This window comes from Anomaloglossus baeobatrachus, chromosome 1 (genome assembly GCF_048569485.1).
Source record: "Anomaloglossus baeobatrachus isolate aAnoBae1 chromosome 1, aAnoBae1.hap1, whole genome shotgun sequence".
In the NCBI taxonomy this organism is placed as follows: domain Eukaryota; kingdom Metazoa; phylum Chordata; class Amphibia; order Anura; family Aromobatidae; genus Anomaloglossus; species Anomaloglossus baeobatrachus.
In genome coordinates this window covers 893,296,455-893,306,306 of record NC_134353.1, presented here as the reverse complement: position 1 = coordinate 893,306,306, position 9,852 = coordinate 893,296,455, and the positions used below count along the sequence as shown (strand labels likewise).

The 9,852-nt window shown below is 54.0% G+C and overlaps 1 protein-coding gene across 1 annotated transcript in view; it reads left to right on the top strand.

Moving 5' to 3' along the window:
* The first annotated feature begins 756 nt into the window (after positions 1-756).
* NNT (nicotinamide nucleotide transhydrogenase) overlaps positions 757-9,852 on the top strand; it is a 198,448-nt gene continuing 189,352 nt past the window's right edge. Inside the window, exon 1 of the mRNA XM_075326766.1 lies at positions 757-882. The gene's annotated coding sequence lies outside the window, so the exon portion shown is untranslated. The remainder of the gene's footprint in view (positions 883-9,852) is intronic.

Here is a 9,852-nt window from a genome sequence, read left to right as displayed (position 1 = left end):
CTCACTGGTCCCGGCACTGTCTCTGTCCTGCACTCTGTCTCTCCCTCACTGGTCCCGGCACTTTCTCTGTCCTGCACTCTGTCTCTCCCTCACTGGTCCCGGCACTGTCTCTGTCCTGCACTCTGTCTCTCCCTCACTGGTCCCAGCACACTGTCTCTCCCTCACTGGTCCCGGCACATTGTCTCTGTCCAGCACACTGTCTCTCTCTCACTGGTCCCGGCACTGTCTCTGTCCTGCACTCTGTCTCTCCCTCACTGGTCCCGGCACTGTCTCTGTCCTGCACTCTGTCTTTCCCTCACTGGTCCTGGCACTGTCTCTGTCCTGCACTCTGTCTCTCCCTCACTGGTCCCGGCACTGTCTCTGTCTCACTGGTCCCGGCACTGTCTCTGTCCTGCACTCTGTCTTTCCCTCACTGGTCCCGGCACACTGTCTCTGTCCTGCACTCTGTCTCTCCCTCACTGGTCCCAGCACTGTCTGTCCTGCACTCTGTCTCTCCCTCACTGGTCCCAGCACTGTCTGTCCTGCACTCTGTCTCTCTCATTGGTCCCGGCACTGTCTCTGTCCTGCACTCTGTCTCTCCTTCACTGGTCCCGGCACTGTCTGTCCTGCACTCTGTCTCTCCCTCACTGCTCCCGGCACTGTCTGTCCTGCACTCTGTCTCTCCCTCACTGGTCCCAGCACACTGCCTCTGTCCTCTCTGACTCTCTGTGTTCCCGGCACGCTGTCCTTGTAGAGGGGGCGGGACCGGAGACAGGTGACGTTGTGCAGCCGCTCTGTGCTCCGTCTCTTCCGGGGGAGCTGGGTGATCCGGCCGGCAGCCTGTGTTCTCCCTGCAGCAGTGGCCGGAGCGGGAGGTGCGCGCACTGCAGCTGAACAGAACAGGTCAGTGTGCGGGGATCAGCGGCGGCGGCGGCCGGAGACTGCACCATCTGTGTGCGCGCGGTGCAGGAGCAGCTGCTGCACGCGGGGAAGTGTACAGGGACTAGGGGAGAGGGGGGGCTGGTGCAGGGACTAGAGGGTCTGTGTAGGGTGCGGGGGGAAGGGGAGCTGGTGTAGGGACTGAGGAAAGGGGTGGTCTGTGCAGGGACTGGAGGGAGAGGGTGGTCTGTGCAAGCACTGGGGGAGTCACTGGGAGGGGGTCTTGGTGTGCAGATTAGGGGATGTGATGTTCTGCAGGACAATACTCGGCCTGAGACCCCCTGTCCCCGCAGTTGTATTGCCCGCCCGGGGGTGGAGGTGACATTGTGCTGTCAGGGTGACCTCCCGGTGCCCCCGGTACAGGCCGTACACTGACGGGCCCGGGAGGCGCCTGCTGATGGCACAAGCTCCATGATTTCTCATATATTAGGACACTTTTTTTTTTGAGACGCTGAATTAAAAAGAAAACTGAGTGCGGGGGCTGCTCGGGACTGGAGCGTGCAGCTGGGGCTGAACTACAACTGCCAGCATGCCTGCACATCCTGCTGGGCGCTGTAGTGTTACAAGAGCTAAAAAGCTGCAGGTTGGAGTCTACTGCTCTAAGGTTATACAACTGCAGCTCCCAGCATGGCCTGACAGCTGGGGAGCAACTGCCGCTCCCAGCATGGCCTGACAGCTGGGGAGCAACTGCCGCTCCCAGCATGGCCTGACAGCTGGGGAGCAACTGCCGCTCCCAGCATGGCCTGACAGCTGGGGAGCAACTGCAGCTCCCAGCATGGCCTGACAGCTGGGGAGCAACTGCAGCTCCCAGCATGGCCTGACAGCTGGGGAGCAACTGCCGCTCCCAGCATGGCCTGACAGCTGGGGGGCAACTGCCGCTCCCAGCATGGCCTGACAGCTGGGGGGCAACTGCCGCTCCCAGCATGGCCTGACAGCTGGGGAGCAACTGCCGCTCCCAGCATGGCCTGACAGCTGGGGAGCAACTGCCGCTCCCAGCATGGCCTGACAGCTGGGGAGCAACTGCCGCTCCCAGCATGGCCTGACAGCTGGGGAGCAACTGCCGCTCCCAGCATGGCCTGACAGCTGGGGAGCAACTGCCGCTCCCAGCATGGCCTGACAGCTGGGGAGCAACTGCAGCTCCCAGCATGGCCTGACAGCTGGGGAGCAACTGCAGCTCCCAGCATGGCCTGACAGCTGGGGAGCAACTGCAGCTCCCAGCATGGCCTGACAGCTGGGGAGCAACTGCAGCTCCCAGCATGGCCTGACAGCTGGGGAGCAACTGCAGCTCCCAGCATGGCCTGACAGCTGGGGAGCAACTGCAGCTCCCAGCATGGCCTGACAGCTGGGGAGCAACTGCAGCTCCCAGCATGGCCTGACAGCTGGGGAGCAACTGCAGCTCCCAGCATGGCCTGACAGCTGGGGAGCAACTGCAGCTCCCAGCATGGCCTGACAGCTGGGGAGCAACTGCAGCTCCCAGCATGGCCTGACAGCTGGGGAGCAACTGCAGCTCCCAGCATGGCCTGACAGCTGGGGAGCAACTGCAGCTCCCAGCATGGCCTGACAGCTGGGGAGCAACTGCAGCCCCCAGCATGGCCTGACAGCTGGGGAGCAACTGCAGCTCCCAGCATGGCCTGACAGCTGGGGAGCAACTGCAGCCCCCAGCATGGCCTGACAGCTGGGGAGCAACTGCCGCTCCGCCAGTGGTCAGTCTGAGATTGCTGGGCGTTGTGGCTCCCGCAGCCTCTTTCTTTATGTCTGTATTTGGACACAGCTACTCTGTACTGGGATGAATGGACGTTCCGTACGATGATTGACATCTCCAGCGTCCAATCACTTCGCTGCCGCGTAGACTGGTTTAAAAATAGAAGTTTTGTCGTCCCGACGGATCATCCAATAGGAGTCATTCCAATTCATTATGGGCGGGTCGTACGTGCTGACGTACACCCACGTGACGCAAGCGTATCTGCAGCGCCGCTGTGTAGGTGACTCTCGTTTTGCCCTTGAAGGCGTGACGTCACGGCTGTTGCCTAGTAACCAGTTAGCGGCCTAGGAAGCGCCTGTCCCTCCGCTGTCCCTCTCTGTAGGTCACGCGCATGTCCATTTCCCGCGCTGTGATGGCCGAAACCGGATCTACAATAAACCCTGCCGGCTGTTAGATACCTCTGTAATGCCGGCCGTGACGGCTGCTTTATCTAGTTACATGTAAAATAAAGCTGGGAAAACGCAAACAAAACACCTATTATCTTTTATTATTCTAAAAAATTAAAAAGCGGACTATAAATATCACTATCAATAATAATCACCAGTGGAATAAAAAGTAACCATGAACAGTCGCTTGTACCCCAAAAGCACAAGGTCGTACACCTCCAACATATACGTGACGTGTCCTCACAGCGACACTACGAGTGCGGAGGTGACTGGACATGAGGGGTTAATGGGTTCGGCCGCATTGGGAGGACAGTTCTGGGTATTGACAGAACAGGACGTGAGGGGTTAATGGGTCTAAGAGGGGGTTGGATTGTTCTGGGCACTGGGTTTTTACTGAATGTGAGGAGATAATGGGTCTGGCTGCACTGGGGGACGGTTCTGGGCACTGGGTATTGACAGGATGTTTGGGGTTAATGGGTCTAGGAGGGGTGGATGGTTCTGGGCACTGGGTATTGACAGGACGTAAGGGGTTAATGGGTCCAGCTGCATTGGGAGGATGGTTCTGGCCGTTGGGTGTTGACTGGATCTGGCCGTATTGGGAGGATCGTTCTGGAAGCTAGGTACGGTATGTCCTGGCCATTGGGTATTGACAAGACGTGAGGGGTTAATGGGTACGGTTGCTTTGGGAGGTCAGTCCTGGCCACTTGGTATTGACGGCGTGAGGGGTTAATGGGTCTTGTTAGTGTCAGATTGGTAGAGGAGAGGCTGTCGGCCGCCATCCATTCTCCATAGGCTGCTGGAAAACGTTGTGTGCAGCCCCATAGGGACTGATGGAGTGTGGGTCTGACTTATCCTAATTATGAATGAGCAGCAAAGGTCTCTGTTCTGCCGGTCAGTGCGGATCCTGGCGACACCAATCAACACGTTATCTGCCTGGTGTAAAGGCCATGGGGTCATGTGGTGAGGGGTCTCCATCTGCCGCTGGTTCACAGCATAATGCGGCTGAATGGGGTCAGATTGAAATCCACAAGGGAACGCGAGAAGTAAGTCACAAAGATTCCGACTGGTCCCGAGTTGCCGATCCCTCAGCGGCATGCAGTGGTTTTTGGCCGCGCGGTCGGTTTCTTTGCCAAAGTCAATGTGAGTCCCAGAAATATCACCACTGAGCGCAACTGCAGACCCCCGCTGCAGCCGCTAATCAGCGCAGCGCCTAGTCAGTCTCGTGTTTGCCTGTTGAGCTGATTCACTTTTTTTCCTCCAACAAAATATATTTTTGATGTTGCACAAAATTCATGAAGCGCCATATTCAGAAGTTTGGTATAAAATAAAAAAAGCAGTGAATGCAACACGGAAAAAAAGAAAAATGATTAAAATAAAATTATGAAAAATAATGAATTGGGGCCATAACCAGGGGCTTGTTTAGTGGACAGACTACCAGCAGTGGTTGCAGACAATCTGATAGGGTGACCTATGAGGGGCATCCCTGAAGGCTTGGATGACCGTTTTCTTACAGGAAATTTTGCTTTTGCTTAAAAATTTTTTTTTTTTCAATTTTGAGCCACTATCTATTGAGGTATAGATCAGGGGTCAGGAACCTTTTTGGCTGAGAGAGCCATGAACGCCATCTATTTTAAAATGTAATTCTGTGAGAGCCACACTCACCAGGGGGGAGCGGCGGCGGTGCAGCGGCTCAGAAGGTCCCAGGAGGCAGGGTAGGTGATGCTGCGGGCACGGAGGAGGTGGTGTTGCAGCTCATGAGGGTCAGTGTGTGGAGGATCGGCGATACTGCTGCGGACTTGTGGGTTGTCGCAGCAGTGGGCGCCGTTGATCTGCCAGTGGCTGGTTTGTATCTCCCGAAGTTGACGAGGTCGACTTAAAAAAAAAAAGGGCTGCAGCGCGTGCGCAGATCGATGCTATGGACTTCAAGAAAATGGCCTCGGAGTTCTATCTGCGCACGCACTGCTTTTGTGGCCATTTTCTTGACGTCTATCTCGTCAACTGCGGGAGATTCAAAGTAGCCCGAAGTCCGCAAGCTACTGCCGTGACACCCCACGAGCCAGCAGTATGGACGACTCTGCGCCACCACTACCGCCCCGGTAAACCATATGCGGTTTGTAAGACGCACCCATATTTTTTCCCACAGTTTAGGGCAGGGGTGGGGAACCTTTTTACTGCCGGGGGCCATTTGGAATTTCCTACTAACCTTTGGGGGCCGCACAACATTATCAACCTGAAAAATAACCCTGCTATATTTGGTCAAACGATTAATTAACTCACCCCTATTGTGGTGGCCGGAGCTGCTTCTCTTTGGTGCGATTGTGATGTTCGGTGATATTGATCATCTTGTTTCTCACAGCTGCTTTTCCAGGTTTGTCTCTGTCTGGAGATGCTGGGGGCATACACATCACAGGAGGGGCTGGGGCGCATAAATTACAGGAGACACTGGGAGTATACATCACAGGAGGGGCTGGGGCATATACATCACAGGAGGGGCTGGGGCATATACATCACAGGAGGGGCTGGGGCATATACATCACAGGAGGGGCTGGGGCATATACATCAGTAGGGGGCATGGACAGCCCTGGCGGTGGCACAGACATGACTGGGGACACGCACAGCACTGGGTGGCAGCACGCACTGCACTGGGTGGCAGCACGGACTGCACTGGGTGGCAGCACTAGGGAGACAGACAGGTCTGGGGGAGCATAGACATCAACAGGAGAGCACGGACTGGGGAGCATAGAAAGCAGTGGGAGGGTACAGACATCAGTAGCGAGTTAAGAGCACTGAGGGGTGGCACACAGCACTGTGGAGCATGGACAGCATAAGGGGGGCACAGACAGCACTCACCGTGGCATGGACAGCACTATTGGCAGCATGGACAGCATTAGGTGGTGCGGACAGCACTGATGGGGGGGCATAGACATCACCCAGGGGGTACAGACAGCACTAGGGGGGCACGGACAGCAGTGAGGGGTTACACCGCGCTGGGGGAGTACACAGCACTGTGGTGTACACAGCATTAGGGGGTACACACAGCACTAGGGGGTACACACAGCACCTGGGGGTACACACTGTACTAGGAGGTACACAGCACGAGGGGGTACACACAGCACGAGGGGGTACACACAGCACGAGGGGGTACACACAGCACGAGGGGGTACACACAGCACGAGGGGGTACACACAGCACGTGGGGGTACACACAGCACGAGGGGGTACACACAGCATTAAGGGGTACACAGCACGAGGGAGTACACACAGCATTAGGGGGTACACACAGCATTAGGGGGTACACACAGCATTAGGGGGTACTCACTGCACTAGGGGGTACACACTGCACTAGGGGGTACACACTGCACTAGGGGGTACATACAGCACGAGGGGGTACACACAGCACTAGGGGGTACATGGTACATACAGCACTGGGGGGTACACACTGTACTAGGAGGTACACAGCACGAGGGGGTACACACAGCACGAGGGGGTACACACAGCACGAGGGGGTACACACAGCACGAGGGGGTACACACAGCACGAGGGGGTACACACAGCATTAAGGGGTACACACAGCATTAGTGGGTACTCACTGTACTAGGGGGTACTCACTGTACTAGGGGGTACTCGCTGCACTAGGGGGTACACACTGCACTAGGGGGTACATACAGCATTGGGGGGTACATACAGCACGAGGGGGTACACACAGCATTGGGGGTACACACAGCATTGGGGGGTACACACAGTACGAGGGGGTACACAGCACTGAGCGGGGGGGGGGGGCAGCGATGGGTTGAGTACTCGCAGTGAGGGGGAGGGAGAGTCACACACACAGCACAGTTTCGGGAGGCTGGTAAACCTGCTGCAGCTCTTCTGTGTGACTTTATCGCAGCGTGCTGCTTACCCGCCCACCAGAGCACACAGGCCGGGGATAAGCCTAGAATGTATGGGCTGCAGTCAGGTCCTGGAAGTCAGGATCTGGAGAGAGCTCGTACATTCTAGCATCTACCCACAGGGCATCAGGCAGTGGGATTTAAAGGGCCGGCAGCCGGGAAAAGCGCGGCTGCCACCAAAGCACAATGGTCCCCGGGAATGTGCCCGGGGGCCGCATAAAATGTCGTCACGGGCCGTATACGGCCCCCGGGCTGGAGGTTCCCCACCCCTGGTTTAGGGGGAAGAAAAGTGCATCTTACAAATTGAAAAATACAGTATATATATATTTTTTTTTTTTTATTAAAGATTTGTCTGCGAGCCAGATGCAGCCATCAAAAAAAGAAAACGGACTCCGTTACGAGCCATAGGTTCCCGTCCCCTGGTATAGATAGAACATATTGTGTGATCAGCACCTGGTGTTTCCTCTCATGGCTGCGTAGGTATTTCAGACAAGATTGTAAATGTGCACAGAAATGTAGGATGTCTGCCCCACACAGTTAACAGGAGGTTATACAGGAGGGCAGATGGTGACCTGTCCCTGATAAGATAAGGGAAAGGTAGCAATAACATAAACCCAATAAGCAGGGTAAACTAATTCACCTCTGTACTGTAATCGGAAAGGAAAGTCAAGGCCACAAGATGTGCAGGTGAAGGGGATTTCTAGTAGTTCAGTCATTGAAGAAGTGCTGTAAAGTAACCTATGCATGGTATTCATCTCTAGCTCCAGCTCCGCTGTACCGGTGCTCCCTGCAGAGAAGATTAGGGGCATAACATAGCGCACATGGCTGTGGAGACCTGTGTTGGGCTCAGTGGTCACGTGTATTTAGGGATCATAATCACTGTAGACACCTGAATAGGAGGTAAAGTGCCGTCCTCTGCAGTATGCACTATGCAATGTACGGGGCTGCTGTGCTCTGTTCTCTGCTCCCTGCAGCACTTATATCCTCTGCTGGAGAAATTTCAGCTGATCGGTGGGCTTTCCGTTGTGTTTAGACCTGCATGATCACCTATTGTTGACTTATCCCGAGATGCTTCATCGGTAGTGATGAGCGAGCATTACGTTGCTCAGATTGGACAGGTGAGTACAGAGTCATCAAAGTCAATGGGAAATTCAAGCAGATTCCGTAAAAATGCTCTTTTCCCATTGACTTCCATTATGTCCAGTCCTCAAGTTGCGCCCGTCCGACCTGCTCCTTTAGGCTATGTGCCCACGTTGCGTTCTGTCCCTGCAGAAATTTCTGCAGTGATTTGAACAGCACATGTACGCTTCAAATCGCTGCAAAAAACAATGCGTAATGAAAAGCCGATTTCATGCGCTCTGGATGCAGCCCCTCCCATAGACAGAGCGGGGTCTGCATGCAAAGGGCATGAAAGAAGCGACATGTTGCTTTTCCCTCTAATACGTAATGTGGGCATGGATTAGGTACAATCTTCATAGATTGTGGTGGGGACGCAGGACACATGCATTTACGCTGCGGTGCAGAACGCAGCGTCACTGCATGAAACTACGCTACGTGGGCACATAGCCTTAAGCCTGCTTTACATGTTGCAATTTCGCATACGATTTCATATGCGATTTGCAACTCCCCCATCGTATGTGCGGCACGTTCAATTTGTTGTACGTGCCGCACATACGAGTAACCCCCGTCACACGTACTTACCTTCCATACGACCTCGATGTAGGCGGCGAACGTGCACTTCCTGGAGTGGGAGGGACGTTCGGCGTCACAGCGACGTCAGGCGGCAGCCGGCCAATAGAAGCAGAGGGGCGTAGCTGAGCGGGACGTAAACATCCCGCCCACCTTTTTCCTTCCGCATTGTGGGCCGGGAGCCGCAGGACGTAGGTAAGATCTGTTCATCGTTCCCGGGGTGTCACACACTGCGATGTGCGCTACCCCAGGTACTATGAAAAACCTGACGTACAATTCTAGAGAAAGGTACGATGTGTATGCAATGAACGTTTTACCGTGCAATCGCAATCGCACGTACCTGTCACACACTGCATTGTACCTCACAATGCCGGACGTGACCCCGCCGACACATTGTAAGATATATTGCAGCGTGTAAAGCGGGCTTTAGAGTACCGAGCATCGGAGCATGGTAGTGCTCGCTCTTCACTAATCAGTTGTTCAGTCCTGGACAATCCCATGTTTAGATCTTCATTGTTTATTTTTGTTGTTCTTTTTAATCATAGGAGTAGAAGAATAAGGCCATGTGCACACGTTAAGTATTCGGTGTGAGTTTTTTACCTCCGTATTTGTAGCCAAAACCAGGAGAGGAACATTCAGAGGAAAAGTATAATAGAAAAATGGGCACCACTACTGTATTTTTTACACACTCCTGGTTTTAGCTACAAATACTGAGGTAAAAACTCATCAAATAATCACCGAGTGCACGAGGCCTTACAGATGCTGAGGTAAAAAACTCACCAAACACTCAATGTGTGCATGTGGCCTTAACCGCTTGTTCACATGTTGTGCTTTTGCTGGAAAAAAAACACCCGTGTTTTCCTGTCTCAGCAAAGTGAATGAGATTTCTGAAATATCATGGACAAGCTGCTTATTTTTTTTCTTTGCAGATGTGAAGCCGTGTCAAACCCCCAGCATGTCAATTCTAGCAGCATTTTTCACTTGTTTTTGGTGCTGAAATGTCTGCTGCAAATACCCTAAATATCAGGCGAGCAATATTCCTCACTTGAAGCCTATTAGGTCCTGTGCGCTCGCTGCATTTTTTTTTTATCCACTTTTGAGTGCAGTTTGTTGCTTTAAATCTGCATGTCTATCCTTATCCCAGCAAAGTCCACGAGAATTCAGAGAATTCAGAAAAGCTGTGCACACGCTGCTTCTGTTTTCCTTGC